The following is a 19,335-nucleotide window of genomic DNA, read 5'->3' as shown; positions in this document are numbered from 1 at the left end:
CTTTGCCCTCTCAGATCTCGAGGACACTCTCCTGTTCTTTGCAGGGGTCAGTGGGCACAGACCTTTGTGTAGACCCCAGCAGATGGCTCAGTGTCCTCTCAAAACCATGTTTCCATCCACAGCTGCATCATGAGCAGAGCAGGGATTCCTGCTTGTCACCTCCTCCTGTCCTACCACGACTTCTGTCTTCCTAGCAAAATGCGTCAAACACCTTGAGACAGGAGTGTTTCAGCACAGATGTATGGCACTGAAGGCTGCAAGTTCCCTGACTTCGGGGGCTCCTATCTCATTGAGAGAATAAGACACAAAAACAGGTGCTTATCCGGGAATAGCCCAGAAGGTCCTTGGCTCCCCGTGTTGACTTTTTTGCAGTCCTCAGCACCGAGGCCCTTCATGGCCTTTTCCAAAAGTATTCAAAGGCCTCCATTATGCCCAACCAGCATGGGTAGCCCTCCACCCTCGTTCCGTAGGGCACCTTATACTTGAACCCTTCATAGCACCTCAGCCACATTTTGATCAATGTTGCAGCTAAGTGTGCAAACTGTCATGCCAATATCTGACAGACCGTTGGGAGCCCCTGGCTGCCAGGCTGACTGTGAGGTCAGTGGCAAAACCCAGAAGGTGTTTGCTCAGTGCCTGCTTGGGGCTCCGGCCCTCCATTCTCTGCCCGCAGACATTCCCATGCTGGCTGCTGTCCCTGGCTGCTGGGACCTCACCCCGCGTTTACACTGGTGCCAGACAGAAGGGAGCTGGGGAGGGCTCCCAGGAAGTCCCAAGACAACCACTACATGGGCGAAAGAGCCGTTCTGTCAGCAACTCAGTGGCTGCTTTGTTGGTTCCTCGCTCTGCCAGGATGCCCCATTCTCAGCTAATGAACAGCTTAAGTGTGCAGATGAGGAGAAAAGCGGGGAGTGTAAGCCCTGATCGTGAAACAATGTCAGCAATACAGGAGGCTGCCTGAGTGGGAAAACAGCTCGACCTAAAGAGTCCTTTCAGATGCCCAGTTTTGTTCTGAAGTTGCCTGTCCGCTTGTCTCCTCTTGTTTTTCTTTTTGCTTTTAAAACCATTACAATCAAGCATTTATGAAATATTGAGGCCAGGGGAAGTACTTCTATGAGCTATTCAAGCCCAAAAGCCTCAAAGAAGGAGGATGGGATGCTGACGGTCTAATTGATTTTCTTCTGGAATAAAATTAAAAGGAAGGCAGAGAGTAGCAAACAGCACTCACCTTTATTGCACGCCTTGGAGCTTGGTAAATAGAGGGCAATGTTTCAGTGTTTGGTTTAGGGTGAAGGAGGAGGGTTATTATGAGAAAATGAAAAACAATTAGGTTGTGGGCGAGCGGGGGTGGGGGTGGAGTGAGAGGCAGCGGTGGCTGGGTGAGACTCCAACCAGGCTGCTCCAAGGAGGCCCTGCCTCTGGTGTCTGGCGCCAAGGCTGGGGGACAGCCTGCTTTTCCTCTGAAAAGTGTGCCCCCCCCCCTTTGACTCCGGGCCTCTGCCCCCAGGCCTGTGGAGCCAGGCGCTTCCCCTGGTAGAATGTAAACGAACCAGAGTCCTCTCCCTGCGATGGCTTGAAATGAGAAGCCATTTCTTCCCTGTTAACTAGAAAAAGCCCACCCCTGTGAAACCTTGTTCCCAATGCCTGTGCACTGCTAATGGAATTTTTAACTCGACCTAACCGCACCTGAAGGTAATCAGCTCTGGGCCAGTTGTGCATTCGAAGTCCCTGTCAAGCTGACAGGAGGGCAGAATTAGATGGTTTGATAACATTTCTCTCCAGGGGACCATTTCAGCAGTGGTGGGGCAGGAACCCCCGGGAAGGCTTTGTCCCATTCTCCCCGCTCCCCCTACCAAGATAGGGTGACGCGCCTCTAACTCCCGTCCTGATCTGGGTGCCCTGACCTCAGGGAACTGGGTTCTGGTTTTCAGAACATTATTTAGGCATTTTTCCCCCAGGGAGACAGAAAGTGCTGAGGTTCAGGGTGTTAAGATACGGCTCTGCCCTGTGAAACCTTCTTCAAACAAGGGTGTATTTCTAGCAGGAAGCAATTTGTACATTCCAATTTTCCGTATTCACCCCAACTCTCGAGTCATAGTACATTTTTAAAACAGTGCCCAGTCATTGAAAATGCCAGCCAGGTATTTTGAAGTTGCTTTGTACTTTTAGCATGTGACAGAATCTTCACCCAGGGAACTTTCAAGAAGCAAGAATTTCAAGTAAAAGGCTGAGGCAATTTTAAGAGGGACACTCTCTAGTCATTTGGGTAACTTTCCTCCCTCTCGCTCTCTCTTCTGTTTCTAATTCCATCTTAGAAGCTTGAAAATACAATTTTTTCCCTTTACCAATTTTGTGTTTTTCTATTTGGCAAACATTGATTCTTTTCTGTGTCCCAAGTGGAGGTGAAATTAACTTGTCTGTCTGCTTCTTAAACAAAAATAAATAAACAACTTCAATATGTATAGTCCCAGATCCTGCCAAACGCCTTTTGCGGTATGCCAATGTCACCGAGGAATGTCAGCTCAGCACCATGATTAGCATTTTACAATTGCTCCAGAGCCAAATGTTGAGAGAATAACAAATGCTATTTTGTGCCCCATGAAAATTAGAGTTGAAGAAAGGGAATTTTCCACTCATATAGCAAGAAATTAAAAATAGGAGTCCAGGAGACTAGGATCCAGATGACTTTCTTTCATAGGTAACTAATTTTAAGATCAAAAATGAGGTCTCAAAAATGTATATAAGTTAATTTCATTTTGCTTTTTAAAAGCTTTCCTGTCTAAAGTTTTGTATTGTGAGTTCACTCAAGGTGGATTTTTTTAACCCCATTTCCCAACTTAAAAATGTAATTGATGTTAATAAGGGAAAAGATGAGCCACAGGTGAAGGGAAATGTTTGCCTAACACCTCTGATAAAGGACTTATGTGTAGAATGTATAAAGAACTCTGACAATTTAATAATAAGGCCAACAAACCAATTAAAAGGGGGCCCCAAAATATGGAAAAGATACTTCACCAAAGAAGGCAAACAAATAGCCAATCAGTGCATGAAAATGTGTTCAACACCATTGAATATCAGGGAAATGCAAATTAAAATTGAAATGAGATCTCACTACATACCTATTAGAATTGCTGAAATTAAAAAGAAAGACCATATCAAGTGTTGGTGAGGATATAGAGGAACTGGAACTTTCTCATACCCTGCTAATAAGAATGCAAAATCATCCACCTACTTTGGAAAACTGCTCAACTGTTTCTTCAAATGCTAATTGCTTATTCATAATTGGCCCAAAGAGAAAACAACCCAAACATCATTAACTGCTGAATGAATTCAGAAACTATGGTATATCCATTCAATGGAATTCCATGCAGCAATAAAAAGGAATGAATTAACAACACACAGCAATATGGATGTATCTCAGAAAAATCATTCTAAGAAGCCAGAAGACACAGAAGACTATACACACTGAACGATTCCATTATTATGACATTCTAGAAAAGACAAATTTACATAGACAGAAAACTGATTCCTATAATGAGGCACAAGGGAAGTTTTTGGGCTAATGGAAATGTTCTATATCTTGATTGTGGTAGTACTTATACAACTGTGTACTCTTGTCAAAACTCATCAAACTCTATACTTTAAATGGGTAAACTTATTATGTGTAAATTATACCTTGATAATTCTGACTTAAAAAAAATATTGTCAGGATGCCTGGGTGGCTCAGTCCGTTGAGCGGCTGGCACTTGATTTCAGCTCAGGTCATGATCTTGGGGTCCTGGGATCAAGCCCCACGTCAGGCTCCATGCTCAGAGGGGACTCTGCGTGAGGATTCTTTCTCTCCCTCTCCCTCTGCCCCCTCCTCACTCACATGCACACTCTCCAAAATAAATAAATGAATCTTTAAAAAGGAAAAAAAGAAATTGTCAAGACTAGGCGTGGTAGGCTGGGTAATGGCCCCCAAATATACCCATGTTCTAATCCTTGGCACCCGTAAATGTTGCCTTATATGGTAAAAAAGATCTTGCAGATGTAATTCAGTTGAGGATCTTGAGATGGGGTAATTATCCATGGGGCCAATCATAAATGTCCTTATAAGAGGGAAACAAAAGGAGATTTGAAGAGAAGAAGACCATGTGACAGGCAGAGTGCAGCGGAGTCCAAGAAGGCTTGGGAGATGGAGGAAGAGGCTGCAAGCCAAGCAGTAAGCTTCCACAGCAGCTAGAAGAGGCAAGGAACAGACTCTCCCTTAGAGTGAGACCCTGCCAACACCTCCATTGGAGCCCACTGAAACTGATTTGGACTTCTGACCTCCACAACTATAAGAGAATAAGTTTGTTTTGGTTTAAGCCACTAAATCTGTAGTAATTTGTTATAGCACCTATAAGTAACTAATACACCAGTGAACAAACAATAGCTAGAACGCAGGTTGCTAGAGACTTGCTCTCATTTAACAGGAGGCCTGATGGCTTAAATCAGCATCTTCACATTTCAGTATGGGTAAGAATCATCTGAAACGCTTTTAAAAATGTAGTGATTCTCAGCACCTCCGTTCCACCTTACTCTTAACTCCCCATCTGTGCCAACCTGATTTAGTCAAGAGGGCAAAGCCTGGGCAACTGCATCAGGGTCTAATGCTGATGCCCCAAACTTCAAGAAACCCTGACCTAGACACAGCATTTTCTCTTCCCATAATCATAATTCAATGCGATTACTACTCCTCTTTCTTAGGGGGATCACCTTGTTCCACACGTGATATTTAGCAGGCCCCCAGCAAAGTGTATTTATTTATCCGTTTGACAGGTCCATAAACTCAAACCTCTCCAATGGCCTCTGTGTTCGCTGGGTGAATTCCTCATTTGCCATCGTTGCTATAATTCTACTCTTAATCTAATTTTACTAAAAGCCATTGGTATGGGAGCCTATTTTGGCCAAGCATGTCAGTCATTTTGCTCTATAAATCCCATGGCTTCGTTTACTCTTTTTGGATTTTAGGAACACCAACTGCAGACAGATTTTCTGAATCATGAAGGGGAGGCCAGGTGAAACAACTGTCAAAATGTAAACATACACACCCATGGAAACTGTGCCTTTTTGGGTTTTGTTACTACATTCTATCTGGGAAGTCTGGAGCTCATCTAGATAAAACACTAGCCTCTGGCAAATCCCGCAGACAGCCATGCACCTCCCTGTTAGGCAGCCCTTGGTCCACCAGATGCCACTCCTCTCTGCCCAACCAAAATTCCATGCTGGTTGGAGGGGGGCTCCTATAACCAGGACCAACCTCCCCCTTGGGGCATGGCAGAGTCAGCTCTCACTGCAGGAAATGGGTATAGACCAACTTGAGGAGGCTTTCATGTTACTGATGAGTTTACCGCACTTGACTTTCAGACTGATATACAGAGTGTGTCAATGATGTAAAATCACTAGAGCTTGAGACTCCTCCCTCTTTGCTTCCACTGGGTGATAGCTAAGAGAAGCCTGCAAATGTCTAGGCACTAGTGTGAGATTCATTTAACTTGATTAGTGAAGCTGACAGTTTGCATAGTCTGAAACACATCCAGTGAAAACCCCAGCCCTATCAGGTAACAATTGAAAAGAAACAAAAGTGAGAGAGAGGAGAGAAAGAGGTCATTTTAAGGCCAGAATTGCCACACAGTTCCATTTGTATACAAGCTAATTTATGTTTCCATGAGAATCTGCCAGGCTACTCTAGCAGTTTTAGCAATGCATTGCTCTACCCATGTTTATCAAATATTTAAACATCCCATTTTTATTGAGCCATAATGTCTGTTGAATATATAAGCAAAAGAAGAAGAATGTATTTTCTTTTCACAGCAAGAATACAATGGCAACTCTTTGCTCATGATCTGTTTCCATCTGTACAATAAAGTCACATTTGAATTCTCATATTTACTGGAAAAGAATAAATCATTCTCTGTCTTCCATAAATACATATTACCTAAGTCCAGATCAACTGATCTATCACATTAATTGATCAGCATAGCATCTGTCTGTCCATTTATTCATCAGAGAGAGAAGCAGATGACATATAATTAGTTTCATAATGGAATAACACTTTCCCTCCAATTAGCATAGCTGTGAATGTGATAGGAAGGTTCCAGTTCTTGAAGGCAAGTAATATTTATTATTTCATTGTACCAGGGCTAACAAATCCATTTAGGGACTGAACATCTCTCGTTTAAAATGAGTGTCATTGGTCAGAAATGTCCATTTTGAGAGTGGCGCCTACGATACACTCTGTAAACCACCAGTGCGAGAGAGTGCAGCTCCAGTAAACCAAACCCATGCCCAAACCACCTTGCTCATTAGAACAGACAGTAATCCATGAACTAAGAAAACGATTGGAGCTGAAATCATATTTTGCATTCACAACAGCGACAGAATCACGAAGAAGCCGTCGAGGTGAATATACATACTCCTTCTCGCTCTCTACGCCACACACAAACCTTGCTTCCTCGCCTTCTAGCTGTATGAGAGTCAACACAATGCGTGGTGCATTGAAATGCAGTGGCAAATCATGTCTGACGGAGGAGATGGCTCCTGCTTTAGTGCTTTCGTTCACTGGGGAGAAGCAGATGGTTTGTGAGGGTCTCCCTCTAAGAAGGCAGAATCATAATTCCAAGTCCAGAGGTCAGGAATTTATTTTCATGGTGTCAAAAGCATATTTTAAAGATGTAATGTGTATTCCGGGATGCCCTGGCTGACGGGGTAGGTGTGCTCCTTGTTAACAGAAATAACTGAGGTTTTATGACACAGAGTTTGGGTCAAGAATGAAAAGTTTTGAAGATTTACATTTTTCTTCAGCATTGACCTTTTGGCTTTATTCCTTAATTAAGCAAAGACATAGCAGCAAAAGGGAGTATTATGGGCCTGCTGTATCCCCAGGGCGTTATGAGATATCAGACACAGTTAAGCTATCTCAAGACAACCATGTTCTCTGGAGTTACTTTATTGCTATTATAAAAAATCTTTATTATGGGAAAAAATATGTATTTTTATGCCAGAAGAAGATGAAGATGACAGTTAGGCTGTTGAATGGTAGTTTCAGTTGAGCTTTGTGCCCACAGAGATTGTAAAACACCCAAGACTAAGGGAAGCCTCCTGATAGAATCTTAAGAAACCTAAAGGGGTATATTAATCTTTGTGAAATTCATAGTTGGAACAGGGTACCATTAACTGGCACTTTCCAGTTATCAAGATATTTTATGAAACTGAAAAAAGTCCTATTATACTTGCTAACAGGGCCAACTTTGAGGGTGTGGCTAATGAAATAATCTCTTTCCAGATCATCTCGACTGTAAGAACCTTGAGATCCTGAATCCCCAGGGATGCCGCGGCTCCTCTCGTGTGCTGCCGGGCAGGGCACTGGTGCAGGAGCTCCTGTGAGTTTGCTTCTCTTTACTAGGGAAAAGGAAACCGTTAGTTGAGAGGCTGCTCTTTTGTCTTAAAAATGTGGCACTTTTCAATTCGATTTTTAGTCTTTTTAAAGCAAATATACTGCCCTTTCCCGTCTGGAAAAATCACCTTTGCTTAAACTACTCACACCTCTTGCCGTCAATATTTACCAAAAGAAGACACCTTATTTAGAAAGTGTTATTCCTTAAACCTTTCATCATGAGCTTCCTTTGCTACCAGGAACTGCTTAGGTACTTGTTTATGTACTAGGCTTTGTGTTGATAATTTACGTTCCATTCCCTCTGAATTCCAGGAGTTTGACGTGGTTCTTGCATTTGTCTTCTCTTGGCTCTTACTGATGGGGCTTCCAGGAGCTGACCCCCCCCCCCCCAGTGGACCTGTCTCCCATGTATCTGTAGCAAAGGAACGGATGGAATTCTTTCCGTTCTACCTATGGGAGAAAGAAGTGGGTTGGGATCCCTCACCCACACTTTCCATTCTGAAAGAGGGAAGTGGTTCACCACTATTGAAGCAGTGAACAGAGGCAGGGAAACTTTTGGATCTTTTGGTTGGCAAAAGGGTCCTGGTTTCTAAATCAAAGAAGACTGGTGTTAGTTTCTTCCTCTTCCAACCCCTCTACCCTCCTGCCTCTCCCCTCCTCCTTCCCCACTCCTCCTCCCCCCCTTCTTCTTCTCCTTCTCCTTCTTCTTCTTACTTGATCCCCACATTGCTCAACAGATTTTCATGAGGAAGTCTGCCACTCCAGTTTGCCCAAAGTTGGCCATCAAGGAATGGGGTGCTCCGAGGGGCCCTCAGTCTGTCGTCTCTCTGGGCTGTCCCGCAGGAGCTCCACAGGTCAGTCTCTACATATATCAGTGTGCACTCACAGTCTGTCAGCCTTAGGCAACGGCTTACTTTTTAGCTATTTTTTCAATACGACGAAACTGCATTGCAGGGGTTTGGAATGGTCCTTTGCGTCATGATGAGATTTCACCAGCTGACCCAGCAGCCTATTTGTGCAGAGCCTACTTTGGGTGCTGCTCAGTGTCGGGAAGCTCCAAGATGACACACGGTCCTTGCTTCTGTCAGGGATAGCATGGTGTTGGGGGAAGAGGAGTCTGTGCCCCTTGACCCCACAAAATAGGAAGCTGAGGGTGTCATTTAGTGCTTTGTTGGGGAGCCAGCAAGAGAACCTCCAGCTGCACCCAGGAAGAGACGGAGCCAGAGGGCATTGGGGTGGGGGGGTGCCAGGAATAGACTCATGAATTAGAGAAATTCTTGTGGCTAATGTATGCTCGCAGCCTTAGATATTCACATTCCTTATCATGGGAAACTTTTGCTGGGTACCAGTTTCCTACTGAGAATGTCAGTTTCACTTTCTGTTTCATTATATTTTGGACAGAGTCTGTCTCCTGGTTTGAGTTTGCTGGCTCCATCCTTAAGAAAGATGCTCAAATTACATACATTGTCATCAAGCCATTGAGTACCTAGCTCCATATTTCTTCCCAGATACTGAGCAGCATCCAGGTGGGCCTGTGAGCCACTCCAAACGTGTAGATCTCTCCTTCTGTTGTGAGAGCAGAGTAATCTCAGGAGATTGGTGTCACTGAATATCCCCCCAAGCATAGCTGTCAAGTATATAGATTCAAAAATTCACCATTTCATTTGATCCATTTTCAGAGCTTATTGAGTTACTTGTGTGTTTCTCCTCTTTCCAAATGCTGTGCACTCTTCCTGTGGTGCTCTTTTATTTGGAAGACCCCAAAGCAGGCCACCCAGGAGTCAGGGGAAAAAGCCTTCCTATGTGAACCAGTGTGAGCAGTGTCGGAAAAATGTGGTTCAAAGCTGACAGAAAAGCAAGTCCTAGTTTTCTTATTTCTGGAGGATTGTATCAAACAGATTTAAAATAATAGAAAATATCTGGTCTCCCTGCATGGGGTAGCAGGAAGATGACTGCCATGAATGAGACAATGTTATACGGACTGGATGGATGTATTATATAAAACACTTGAAATGTTATGTACATAACAATGTTAGAGTACTTGGCCCTTTGGAACAAAATGGACCAAAGCAACTTATAAATTGGCATCGTGACTCAAGGTTTGAATGGAAACAGCCAAGAAGCCATAAGGCAAACATAGAGCCCAACTATTCTTTCTCATTAGTATCACCACCTTTTTCTGATTTTTTTTTTTTAATGCTGCTGAGAAGATGTAAAAAGTAGTTTTTGAGCAAGGCAGGCAATGATTAGCATCTGCAAAGGAGACCTCTGGATACTCGGTCATTCCATAAGAGGTACCCAAAGACAGAATTTGGATCATTATTAGAAAGAAACAATATATTGATGTCACACACACACACACACACACACACACACACACACACACACCATCAAATCTCTTTCCCAATCTTTGGCTTGATTAATGGAATCCAAAGAACTTCATTCAGATTGGATTGTTGATGTGGGCATCCCAACTCAAGTCCACTGTAGGTGATTTTATTTCCCATGATTAAGGCCCATGGTTCAGCAGCATCAGTAGAGAAGAAATTAGAATTCCTTGCACTTGGCAAAGTGTTTGCTACTGAGGATTCCAAATTCTCCTGTCACGAGGAGCTCAAGAAAGGGAATATTTTATTCTTCTTTCCACCAGCAATTTATCTTATAGTTAGCAAGTACCAAAGGGTGTGCTTTTCTTTGTTGTTGTTGTTTTCTTTTGTTTTTCATAGGTTTTTACTTGTGAGTCCAGAACTTAAAGATGTCTCCATTTTGCATGAAAATGATGTCAACATCTGACATTATAGCATGATTAGGTGACATGAGTCTAACTGGTTTCTGATCCAGAACATTAGTTTGTCAACCACTATTTCTTGTTGTTCTATAGTTCATTACACACACATACACGCACGCACACAAATGTGGGCAGGCAGTACAATTATGCTAGAATTGCTGAAGAATTTTAAGTAGGGAAAGTGTGTTTAAGTGTGTTTAGTTCTTGAATCCAATACTCAAATCATGAGGATAAATAATCACCAACAGCAATCTTGTCCCTGATTTTGTTTCAGTCATTAGAATTCTGTTGCGATGTTTACCACTCATTCTTCCTTAAGAAACTGGGTTACTTCCTCTGCCTGAGCCCCGCAGGGAAGTCAGAAAGCCAGTGTTTGAGGTAACGTGGCAATGCATTTTAAGAAGAATCAGCTCCTAAGAAGTGGGGAGAAAATATATTATTGGGCTTTGCAGGGCAAACATGCCCCAGCAGGTTGGAGACTGCGAGGAACGGGGTCCCGCTGGCCGCGGTGGCCCCCTCCTACCCGCCCCGCACGCGGGCGGCCGTTGCACGAGGCCGGCCCGGGTCGCCTCCGTTCCCGGGGGAGCCGGGCCCTCGCACTCCCTCCAGGATGGGACAGGATATGACAGCCCGGTTTGTGCACCAGCATCCTTAATATTTCCTTCCTTTCAGAAGCAAATAGAGCGTTCCCTTATCTGAATGCTAATTTCCTAGTTAAAAACCCTCCCTTGCTGACAAGGGACTGAAAGAGTTTTAAATCACAGATGTAGAGTATCAAATGCAATAATGCTCTTGCAATAGTGCATTGAAGCCTCAATTAATTAACCCTTGGGCTAAGTAGGCAGGTACATGGCGGTGGCCGCAGGCGGTGGATGGATGAGATTTAAATGTGCATCTCATTTCCCCAGCACGGAGCATGCCGTTTGGTTCAGAAAGGAGTCATTTTGCACACTCGCCTCATTTACTCGCCGTTTTAATCCCCCTAATTCCACCTGAGATCGGGGGAGAATTGAAAAGGAAGGCGAGGAGCAGGGGCTGCCGGCCGGGCTTTTGTTGCGCGCGGTCCCCCGGGGCCGTGCCGCGCCGGGCCTCCAGCAGGTCTCGCTTCGGAGCAGGCGTCGATGGGAACGTGCACCGCGAGACCAAGGCGGATGGGGCTGTTTTCACATTTTTTAGGGGGTGCGGGCAGTTCTGGGAGGAGAATGCCGGACCGAGCCCACCCCATCCGGGTGTGGAGTCGCCAGGCCAGGCAGCAGCCTCCGTTGGGCGCACCAGGGCGCGGGGTGCTGGGGGGCGTCTGTGGGATGAGGCCGCAGGGCCAGCCGCGCGGTGGGCTCACAGGCAGGGTGGGGGCTCGGATCTGGCGGCGCTTTGGAGTGCCGCGGCCCCGGGTTCAAGAACCACATCCCACCCTCAGCCCCGGCGCCGTGTCCCGCGCTGACTAGGTGTAACTCTCCAGCTCATTTCTCTCCACGCGATTTACCATCTGTGAACTCGTCTTTAACCTAATAAAAATCATCTAGCTTTTGACTAACAAGAAAAGGAAACAGTGCTCATTGTGGGGTTTGGGGAAAATGGCTTCACTAATGTGCAGGATGAGAACGGAGTGATTTATAGGCGGTTTTAACTGTAGGCTATGATTAGGGGCTGGTAGCAAGTGCATTAGATGTCTAAGTGTGGCAATAGAGTAAATAGGCGTTTTATTTATCGCAGTGCCAGGGGCCTCTTAGCGGAAGAGCGCTTCTCCAAATTGAAATATAGCAGAGTTTACACTCCTGATTAGGGCTTCAAGCGCAGAGCCCAAGGCTATCAGCTAAGCAGAAACAACGCTTGCTGACACCTAATTGTCACTGGATTAATGTGCAAACAGGGACAGCGAACAGCAACAACAAATAACCTAGTGTCAGAGCCCTTGGTGGCAGTGTCCACTCGCAGTGACTTGGGGCCAAATTGGAGTTTATATGTCAAAACGGGCTCGGATCAATGTGTCGGGCTCCTCCTGCGAAGGGCTGGATGGAGTCGTGGCAGTTGCTGATCTATGTGTGTGGGGGCATATTATGTTCCTGGGAGTGGAGGGGAGCAGGCAGACGGAGGAGGTGAAATGCCTTTCCATTAATTTTTTTTCTGCTTTATGCTCCCGAATTCACAGCTATTAAGACAAATTTATGTGAATCAGGTCTTTCTCTCCAGGATCTTGTGACTTTCGCCTGTGTCTCCATATAAAATTTAATAACCCTGTTTGTGAATCAAATCATTCCCACAACAACAGATTCAATCTGGGTTGCCACCTGTCTGGCTTTGGACAGGAGCAACCGAATTGGGCAGCTGGGTTCCAGCTTTTCATGCGGGCTGGTGGTTGGTTGGCCCCTGGTAGCTCAGTTGGCCCTGGAGTCTTCCGGAGCAGGAGCTAGATGTGGCTGAAGGGGAAAAGGAGGACAGCCTTCCATATTCCCTAGACACCCCCTTTCTCTTTAAATGACTGAATTGGTGGCAGCCCTATTTTAAAAACACAAGAACTCGTAACAGTCCAAAGCAAATGGTGGAATAGGTTACCATCTAGGAAGTTCTTATGCTCACTCATTTTTCTTCTACAATTAGCCATTTAGGGAGGGAAAAAGTCACAAATACATGAATTATGTTCCTAAATGTATTTCTAAAGTTCTTAAGTTTTATTGAGCATGAAAGTTGGTCTTTCCCTGTGTTAAGGACTGCAGAAGCTATAGAACTAGCTTGTAGCTCAATGGTGCAAAGTCTTATGATTTAAACTTGACATTTGCAATTTTTTGCCATAAAATATTACTTTCTTTATTTCAAGACTTTAGTTGAAAACCTCGTAATTCCTTTTAAGCTCCATTTGATTGTCAATTGCACAACTCTCTCTAAAGCTTTGGGCTTATGATTTTCATACACACATGATTTATGCTTTTTGTGTCACAATATAATGTACTTTGGTACAGCTCCTACTTATTTCTCTTGCATCATGAGAGCCTTCCCTTTTAGAGGCTGGGATTTTTATAGGAAAGCTATGAAAGAGTTGTGACCTGGCTGTAGATCTTGAATTGTCCGAAATTGCCTTTTTCGCTGCCATCGCCAGCCTTCTGTGCCAGTCCATTTAATATGTTTTCAGAAAACGGTGATCTGGCTATCTGCATATTTGGATAACAGAGACAAATTTTCACTATTGAAACTTTCAGTAGCTGGCTGCAGAAAGCCCATTTGCTGCCTCGACTGCAGAGAAGGGTGGCAGAACATATTCTAGAAGTTGCAAACCCTGAGATTTCTTCGAATCCATTTGCTCTGAGAAAATCATAAAACTGGGTCTGCAATAGGGAAAGCGCAATTCCATTTACTAACAATATGCTGAATAATTTCACTGTATGTTTAATCCGGGCGTAGAACTATAAGTTCATCCAAGCTGCTGAAGGGACATAAAATTTAAGTCAATGATCCTCATGAGAATACTACATAACCAAAATATCATAAGTAGATACTAAGTTTTCTGAAAAGATTAATAATATGTATTGTCATGATAAAGATTGGAATTCACCCAGGAAACATTTCTTTCGTCCGAATTATTACACTTTATAGATCTTATTTTGTGGACTCCTTGAAGTGGAAGGAAATTTCGAGATCATCATACCCTCTTTACAGCCCTATTTGCAGATGGGAAAACTGAGGCCCGGAAAGGTTAAATGTCTTGCTCAATGTCACACACACATGCACAACTAAATTTTCCACATATTCCTCATATACATTATTATTCCAATCAAGCCATAAACATCATAAGCATATGAGAAAAACTCAAATGTTTTTGTCATACTTGTTAATTTTAGTTATTTGGGCATTTAAACATTACAACTTTCCTGGCATATAAAAACGGATTTTTTAATTATTAAGAAAAAATTGAAAGTGGGCATTATTCTTTGCTAATTTACCTGGAAATTATGAAACAGAATTAAAAATTTAAGGAAGTTTTCAGTATTTGAAAGAGTTGTTATATATCAGTTATTTGAAGCTGAGGTTATATTATTCCTCTGCCAGGTTTTTGCTCCTTTTATTGCCCGCTCTTTCTACTTTGGGACTTTTGACCTCCTTCAGACTCTACAGGAGGAAACCAAGACTCAAAGAAGTTGATTTTTATCATTACTTCATAAAATATTTCATGGAGGACCTAGGACAGAACCCCAGACAGAATGAAGTTTGTCATACTTCCCCACGGCTCTCCCTGGCTCCGAGTATAATGAGTTCTCACCAAGGAATATTTGGTAGGTTTTTAAAGAATTCTGCTGAAGACTTACAGATTTATTTATATGTGAATCCCTCTTGGAGTTTCAGTGATTGCCTTGGGTGTACAGACTTCAGGATATGTCTGAATTATTAAGCTTCTACCTGATTGGTGTGGCTAGGTTTTAAAGAGAGTTGAGTAAACTGACATAGATTATGTCAACCAAGAAAAAATAAGTCAACCGGAATTTTGAGTATGACTATTTAAATCTAGATCTAATCTGAAATTTCTGGCAAGGTGGTCAGACTCTGGGAAATATGTGCACTTTAAGGAAACTGCTGAAATCTAAGGTAGGCCCACCAATGGAGCTGTAAGCCTTGGAGTCTGACATATACTGACCCAGTCCACACACCCCCCCTTCCCCCCACCTTCCCCCACTCTGAGTTCTTGAGAATTTCAGAACCAGTCATTATCAAAATAACCAGTACTAGGTTTATAACTGGGCACAACAAATATGATTTGAATTTCCTAGACTGAAATGATTGTACAGAACTCCGTAAAAAGGAAGGAAGAGGGTGAAGCTATTCTAGAATTATCCATGAAGGGGACATCATTTGTTCTGGGTGAATAGCTCTGGAAGCATTGTAATCAAAACCATCTCACAGAGAAGGACCAGGTGGTGAAAGGAAAAGAACCCAGCTGTGTGGCTGGTGGGAGGCGTGGATTTGTATGGTCTGGGCGCTCCAAGGACCTAGTGGGGGACCTTGGGCAAATCACTGTTCACCAGCCACATATCAGAGTCTCCTAACTGGCAACCAAGGGTGTAGGCACACAATTTCTTAAGGTGAGGTCTGTGAGCCCCGCAAAGTCAACACCCAGAAGAGCCCTCCTTGGAGCTCTTGTGCCCTCCGGGGTTTAAACTGCTTGTACAAAGGACCTACACACTATCTTGTAAATGTGAGGTTTTTAATCACTTCTGCTGTAGCAGTTTGAACTTTCATAATACAGTTTGAGGAAAAGACCTGAGGAGACACTGATGACTGATTTAAAATACCGCTTCAGACCATGGGAGTATTTCATCAGGCATACTCTCTAAGGGCTTTCTTCCTAGCTGCAGGTGCTGCGGAGAACGGAGAACGTTAGCAGTCACCACTGTTTGTTTTGAAGGCCCCCCACCCCGCGTCTGCCACAATACTCTGTGGTAATTAGCAAAAAATAGTTTGTGGATTAAAAATACTGTAAGATATCTTCTCCCTGATTTTTTCTCCTATTTGAATTACTATGTCATGTCTTTAAGAAATAACCATGAGTTTGTGTATATGGTAACGTGATTTTACCCTCTGAAATAAAATGAAACTCCCAAATATGCCAAATCCATATGCTTTCAGGACGGTGCAAGGAGCCCAGTTCTTAAACATCATAACATGCCGTGCGTCTACGTGTTTTCCAACTCGAACATAATGAGAGGCACACAGCGTACTGTGTTGCAAAGGTGCATAGTGTTCTTTGGCAAGCACTTTTTCGAAATGACTTTTTTTCTACCCTGGTGTCAGAGAGCTAATTTCATTTTCATGTTGTAACTGGATTTTAAAATCTAATAGGCGTTTCCTGGATGGGGCTTACAAGCTTTCTCTGATCAGCGTCAGTTTGCGTTCTTGCATGGTTAAAATGAAAGCAGAAGTATTTGGTAAGCAGTAAGCAACTCTTTCCATCATGTTTAATATTGCTCTTGGAGGAACAGTATATTGCACGCTATCTGTATACTCTTTGTAAGGTTGGATTTTTTTTTATTTTAAGGGAAGTTTTTCTAAGAGCACATCTTTTTAATGGTATACTTTCCCCTTCTCAGTGAGGGACTATTGATTGAGTGGACACCGCTTACAGTAGCCGTTCTGAGCTGCCAGCAGCAGAGTTCCCTGTGATTGATTTTATATAGCACCTTTTATACTTGAGAAATCCCAAAGCACTTAACAAAACCGTGAGTGAACTTGATGCTGATAGTGATGGTGTGGGCAGACACCGCCGATGGCACGAACCCGGGGCAGCTCACATGACTTCGGATCCTTGGGCTCTCCAGGCGGCCTGTTGGCCAGGCCACCCCCGTCCTCTCTGGTCTGCCTAGACTCTCCAGACTGGAAAGGACGTCTAGCCATCTTCTAGGATACAGCTGGGTCACCATGCTGAGCAGCCCTACACCACTCCAGACAGAGGAGATAGGCCCTGTGCGTAGCTTCCAGCTAAGAAGTTCCATGGCTCTCTGACTTCACGAGCATCCTTGCACCTTGAGTAGGTGCCCAGTGTTATGTCAGGCCTCTGCCCCCGGAGAGGGAAGATGCTCTGGCTAACTTTAGTGTAAGGTAAGTGCAAAAGCAAACAAGAAGACATCTCCAGAAATGCATAACAGGTTCCCCCTCAGAAAGACAGTACATCGTTGCTCCCTTCTTTAACTCCTAGCCCAGTGCTTAGCGCATAGTAACCCCTCAGCAAATGTTTGCTGAGTGAATACATATACATGCAAAGTATCCCCTCAGTGGCAGAGAAAGCAAATTTCAGTCCAGAATAATGGATGTTCACGGCCTGGCACCCTTGATCTTAGCAATGAGCATGCAAAATAAGCAGGACTTGTCCCCATGGAAACAGCCAAAGTGGGACAAAAATAATGCCCTTTTCTTTTTCTACTGTGGTTCCTGATGCCAAAAGGCGAAGCTGCTTGTTTTACTTGTAGATTGGTGACAAAGTAAGAGGAAAGGACATTAAGCTCAGAGGGAGAACTTTGGTATGTTTACCTCCAGGAAAATGAATCAGGGGAAGGAGAGCTAGGGCAAGTCTGAAGAAAGGACATCGTCACCACCTTGGATGAGTGGGGAAGTAACGAGGAGGCTGTCATTGAAGGAACACAGAGAGAGAGTCATAATATTCTTCCTAGGAATCGGGGCACTTCTCACCCTCATCTTCAAAGACGTGAGCTTCCTTAGGTATCCCTAGCAGGGAGCAGAAAGGCCACTGGGCAGGAGGGGAGGAGAAAGCCAGGCTAGTTCTTGGCGCACACACACACACACACACACACCCCGCACCCGGAGAGAGGAGAAGCAGGAACAGTTTCAAGGTGACGGTGCAGGAAGAGTTGGGGGCGTGTCCCCCTGGCTCCAGTGGGATTCAGACCCAGGTGTCTGGGTTTCATTATACATTTCGTCACCCAGTTAGCGTGTTTGAAAGAGAGAGAGAATGACTAAGTGAAAGTGAGTGTGTGCATCCTCTTCCCCTGTGCTGTCTTCTCTTCACACGCATGGGCGTTGGAGTTCATTTTCAAGCCAACAAACAACTTCCTTTTGCCTCACATGATGCATCGACATCTTTTATCTCCTTTGCTCTTCGAATGACTAGGGAGACAGGTGGTATTATTGTGCCCATTTTACAGATGAGGAAGCTGAGGCCCAGAGAGAGAGTCACACAGCTAGCAAAAGGTACCGCTGGAATTCACACTCAAGTTACTAAGTGCCATATCTCACTCACTGTCCACTGTGTCTTACTGTCTCCATCTCATACTGAAAAAAATAAATCCTGCTTGAAAAAAGAAAATGTATTGTTATGACACACCAGTGTTTGAAGGATTAAGTTGTGAATATTTGTAGTTGATTTTTGAGCTCACACCGCAGCTTCTTACCATAAGCTGTCAACTAAAATCTCCTCCTCTTCCTCTTCCTTGTTTTTCTTCTTCTTCATCATCATGGGTCTCTTCTTTGTAGGAATAGAAATAAGCACCTGTGATTTTCACACCTGAGGTTCATGGCTATGTGTATTGATACCACTTGAGACATGTCTTCCCTCAAGACCTCAGTAACTCTAAGATGGGAAGGCTGGGCCAGGCCAGTGTGTTCCAAGACCCCTTTCAGCACCAAGAGATTGTGATTCTGAGCTGGTGACTGCCCAGTGACCTCCCGCTGAAAAATGAGGGCAAGATGGGTGGTGTGAGCAGGAACTTGGTTAAGTTCCACACTGGCTTGCTGGGAGCTGATGACCACAGGCCCTGGGCTCAAAGCCAACCACAGGGACACACACCAGACTGCGTTCCTGCCCTCAAGGCTCTGGGGTGTTGCAGAGCCCCCCAAAGAGGCCTGAAAACGTGCAGTTGTTGTTCACCTGTTTACCTTTTATTGGAGAATTTGAAGATGTGCCATTTGTGCAATATGAGTCATTTAAAGGATATCGACACCTGACTAATCCTTCTTTCTATGCAATTTTTGAGAAGTCCTATTTAAGTAGATGGATATTGGAGAAGACATGAAAAAAACCATCATGTTGTGTTCTTGGTAGGCTGCATAGAAAAGCAATTCCAGAGACTTAAACAGTTAGGGAATATGCCTTGAACGTCCAACACAGGGGTGGGGAGGGCCTCAGGCGTTTGGACCGGCGTGAGCGAGCTGAAGGGGAACCTGATTAAGAGAACCAGGGCCCACGTCAAGGGGGGCTCAGGGAGTGTGGATGGCATGGCTGCTTTGTTTAGAAGGAAAGCCGGTCAAAGCCACAGGGAGGCCTTGCGGGCCAAAGGAGAGAAAGTTGTTCCCCGGGAGAGTGGCATTTTGGAAAACTGAAAATCGCTTCAGTAATCTCTTATGTGAGAATCCTTGTTTCCAAAAAGAAATGCAATAAACCTCGCGGTTTGAAGGCTTCTTCAATATTTTACAAATCACACAATCATCTCCAGCTTTAGGCACAAAGAAAAATCCACATGACAAACCTTACGAAACATTAGCAATATCAAGATAAGCTACATCTTCTGAATACCAATGAAATTATCCCTACCTGCTGCTGGTGTTTTCGACAATGTGAGGCAGAGGGTCCGGTTTTTTTCCTGTTAAAAATGGAAATCGGTGTTTCAGTATTCCATGAAGTTCTTCAGGT

General features: G+C 44.2%; 1 long non-coding RNA gene across 1 annotated transcript in view; it reads left to right on the top strand.

The window, feature by feature from the left end:
• The window catches only part of LOC130542729 (uncharacterized), a 158,955-nt gene that overhangs the window by 4,196 nt on the left and 135,424 nt on the right, over positions 1-19,335 (top strand). Inside the window, exons 3-4 of the long non-coding RNA XR_008957469.1 lie at positions 7,310-7,406; positions 8,158-8,274. This is a non-coding gene — a long non-coding RNA (uncharacterized LOC130542729). The remainder of the gene's footprint in view (positions 1-7,309; positions 7,407-8,157; positions 8,275-19,335) is intronic.

The sequence above is a fragment of the Ursus arctos genome, unplaced genomic scaffold (genome assembly GCF_023065955.2).
Source record: "Ursus arctos isolate Adak ecotype North America unplaced genomic scaffold, UrsArc2.0 scaffold_5, whole genome shotgun sequence".
NCBI lineage: Eukaryota > Metazoa > Chordata > Mammalia > Carnivora > Ursidae > Ursus > Ursus arctos.
The sequence above is the reverse complement of the archived record's forward strand: the minus strand, read 5'-3'. Positions and strand labels throughout refer to the sequence as shown.